The sequence below is a fragment of the Pomacea canaliculata genome, linkage group LG4 (assembly GCF_003073045.1).
Source record: "Pomacea canaliculata isolate SZHN2017 linkage group LG4, ASM307304v1, whole genome shotgun sequence".
Classification (NCBI taxonomy): domain Eukaryota; kingdom Metazoa; phylum Mollusca; class Gastropoda; order Architaenioglossa; family Ampullariidae; genus Pomacea; species Pomacea canaliculata.
The window spans coordinates 2,199,089-2,203,161 of record NC_037593.1 but is presented as its reverse complement, the minus strand read 5'-3'; the positions used below and the strand labels follow the sequence as shown (position 1 = coordinate 2,203,161).

The following is a 4,073-nucleotide window of genomic DNA, read 5'->3' as shown; positions in this document are numbered from 1 at the left end:
TACAGCTCTTTCACCAACCATTGCTTACTTACTTCACAGTCGTTAAAACGTTTTGATAAACAAGTCCATGTCAACACTAACACTGTCAATACTTGCACCAGGCAGGGCTCTATCATATCTAGGGCAGTCACAGCAACACACACGTGATGAATATTAAAATTTAAACATCAGGAAAACCACAAATTTCAAGACAACTTTTACAAGGCAAACAGAAGGATCGAGAAAGATGATCCACTTTGGAAAAACAAACAAACAAACAAACAAGCGAAGACGCAAGCAAGCAGAAGCCAATCAACCTGTTGCTCCTCCCTCATCTGTCCTCCCTCCCTTCGTCCTCCTCTCGGGAGGATATAAAAGCCTGACAACTGCAAGCTGGCAGTTTCATGATTTGAGCGAGCAAACCGTTTTCTCTAAATTCCTCAGTAGAAGTAAGGATCGAGGCATTCAACAGTAAGTGTCATGTAGATGTTTAAATTGTGTATTAGCTTATATCAAATTATAACTGTTGATGTGTGCTGTTTCTTACATCCACTCCATGTTTCATTTTGTCTCATCCTTAATCACACTTGTAAAAATAAATGAAGTTTACTCAATGTTTACTAATGAACATGTTTTGGTAGGTTTGTCTTATGACATGAGAACTGTTTACAAAGTCCGGTGTGTCTGCTGTTGTGTACAATTCACTGGTATTTACAGAGTTGTATGTGTTTATGATGACAGTCAGCATGCAGGGACGCTTGGTGGTCGTTGTGGCTGCTCTGGTGGTGATGTGTCAGCAGACCACGTCCCTTGCCACGTCGGCAGACGGTAAAAATAGATTGCACGTGACTAGGTTATCAGTCTTGTGTTTTATGAGCAGAATAGAAGATGCATCAATGCATTAAGATGTAATGAGATTGTCAATGTTGATGATACTGCGCATGCGTAGTCCGTTGCATGCACTGGTGTTGATGATTACCAAGTTTGTGTGAACATGTGAACACGAGATTTTAACCTGAAACCTGTGTTTGACATCAAACGTCCCCCTTCCCTAGTTGACCTGCTGTGGGAGGGGCACCTGACTTGTCCAGGTGTGGGAGGGAGGAAGAGACTAGCGCCACCATCACCAACACCTGTTCGCAAGGAAAGTGCTGTCTGCAGCACATCATTACCAACCACCAAAAGGCGATGCCAAGCTCTTTTCATTATGTTTATGTTGTGTATATTGCCTTGACATTACCTTAACATTACCTGGACATTACCTTGACATTACCTGGACATTACCTGGACATTACCTGCATGTCACGTGGTTTATAAACTTGTTTAAACACATGAGGCAGCTCAGCATCAGACACAGAAAAAAAGGTCCATGTCCTGTTAGTTGTAGGAAGATTTTTTTTAATTTATCATGTAATCATCATCATCATCATCATCATCATCATCATCATCATCATCATCATCACTCCAGGATGCAGGCAGTAACATCTTATGATGTATGCGCTAGCTCTGGCTCACTCTCACTATTCTCTGCCTCTTGTGTCCAGTAAATAATCCTAAAAATATATTTAGGGCAGCGGTTCTCAACCTTTTACATGTGACGACCCCCCTGACGAACACCTGTAAGTCCGCGACCCCCCTTAGCCAGCTAGGTCGGTGGAAGAGCGGGGGGGGGGGGGAGCCTTAGCTAACCTCCGTCAGAACGCCGCGTCGAGGAAATCAACAACGGAAGAACAAAGTTCGTATCTGCAAGAAGTATAACTGTTAATGAAATTTTACTAAAGCAAATTCTGCGGTGCTAATAAATATTATTTTATTGGACACTCACTTTGATTAATGAGAAGGTTGAGCCTGTTTGCTGTTGCATAGAGAAGCGAACCTGTGTCGATGTTCGTACCCACTGCTATTCGCAGCTCAGCCTCTGCGTCCACACGATTTCTGTATTGAGACTTCAGTGCTGCCAATGCTGAAAATCCTTGCTGACACATATACGAAGTTGAAAATGGCAGAAGAACTTTCATTGCTTTCTCAGAAAGGAGAGGATATTCACCGTTGACGCTAATCCAGAATGTTGCCACTGGTGTTGTTTGGAAGACCATTTTCAGGGATTGGTCACTCGAAAGGTCGATGAGCTGCTCTTCTTCTTGCGTGGACAACCCGCTTGTGCTAGGATCAGCCAGAAATGGATTACGAATCCAATCGTATTTAGTCACATCAGTTTCAGCGAAATAATGCTGAAACCTTTCTTGCAGTCCCTTTAGATGGGCAATAATTACATTCTTCACCTGATCAAGATTCAAGTTAACGTCAGCCTTGCACTTACACAAGCACGGAAACATATCAAAAATATTTTCTTGGCGTATCTTTTGCGTCCACAACGAAATTTTTCGGACGAAAGCATTCATCTTGTCAGTTGTTTGTAATATGGTGGTGTCCTTCCCTTGTCTGGTCATGGCCTTCTGTCAGGGACCTATAGAGTACTAGGACTGAGCACGTGCGAATGAAAGGGTGTGAATGATGGACGTTTCCTGAATGCGTGCCTTTTAGATGTTTTTAAAAAAAAGAGAGGTGTGACTGGAGAGGGAGAGGGGAGTCAGCGATGAGAGATTGGGGAAGAGAGAGGGCAAAATGTGAGAGGATGGAGATTGGAGGCTTAATTGTTGAGAGGGGATTGTGTTTTGAGTTTTGGAAGTGAGAAGTCACTGCATTGCCGAGACAGTGTACTTGAATAGGGAGAAGAGATTTGGAGTTTGAGCCCCCACACCACTCAGTTACACAATGTAAACTAATTTCACTAATACCAGTATAAAAAAACTTTTTTTAAAAAATGACCACCTTCGCGACCCCCTTGTAGGCACGTCGCGACCCCCCAGGGGGTCGCGCCCCACAGGTTGAGAACCGCTGATTTAGGGTTTCAACATGTTTTGATAGAACTTGCATCGGTTTGTTTTATCAGTCTATCTTTCCTTTTTTCAGCGAATGCTATGAATCCGAGTCTTTTTGGTGTGCTGACTAAAGGAGAGACGAACTCTGTTGTCCGTACACTAGTATCTGGCCCCTGTACATGTGACTTCATAGGACCTTGTTCTTGTGGACCTTTCGCTGTCGTCATAAATTAAATGACAGGCTGTGTACACATCTCGTGCTGAATAAATAAGATATGAATTGTATTATATACAGGACAACACCTTGCCTGTAGTAATCAACACAAGCAATAAACAGTTATTGAAAAAGCTGGAACATTTTTATGTCTGTCATATTGAAAACACGTTTGTAAAATATTTTATTTACCCTTTCAGGACATTTTAGCATGAATGTGTTGTTGACTTTGCTGTTCTCTCTCTCTCTCTCTGTCTTTCTCTCTCTCTGGGATGTACTGTTGCATTGTTTGCTATATTTGTTTATCTTTGAATTTCTCGTGTGAATCTGTTGCATTTCTTTCTCTTTCTCTTCATTTCTTCTTCTCTCTCAATCTCTTTCTACTTTCCCTATGTAACAATTCAGGAAAAAATCAAAAACCGTGAAAATAACGGCTGCGATAGTCCTTCACATGTACAATATAAAATAATCTTGGAGGAAATTGTTAGCAGGCACCTTTCTGTCCTACAAGTCGTGTTGCACACACACACACACACACACACTAACGCACACAAACACACACACAAACACAAACAAACACAGTCACACACACACACACACACACACACACACACACACACACACACACACACACACACACAAACAAACACACCCACTAACGCACACACACACACTTGTGAGTGTCTTTATGATCTGTATTACTCAGTCCTGACTAGAGGTGAGTGTGACCAGCTGACGATGACAGCGACAGATGTCAGATGTCTATCATCAGTCCTACATTCAGCATGCGAGCAGTTGTAACCGAAATATTGCGAGTCGAAACCACGATGTAAGCGACTCCACCACAAGGATGTTTTGAGTGAAATAAAATTATTTTTACTATTAATATTTAAGAGACGAAATCTCCGAATGTCTCCCGCGAATGTAGGTTGATAACGAGAACATGTTGCTTGTAGGAAAAGGATAAAAATCCCTGAATTATTAGCAGACTAATCATC

At 42.0% G+C, this 4,073-nt stretch overlaps 1 long non-coding RNA gene across 1 annotated transcript; it reads left to right on the top strand.

The window, feature by feature from the left end:
- Positions 1–389: 389 nt before the first annotated feature.
- On the top strand, positions 390–3,211 carry LOC112562242. Its single transcript, XR_003098823.1, has 3 exons — positions 390–450; positions 721–807; positions 2,953–3,211. It is a non-coding gene; the product is annotated as an uncharacterized LOC112562242 (long non-coding RNA).
- The last annotated feature ends 862 nt before the right edge of the window (positions 3,212–4,073 follow it).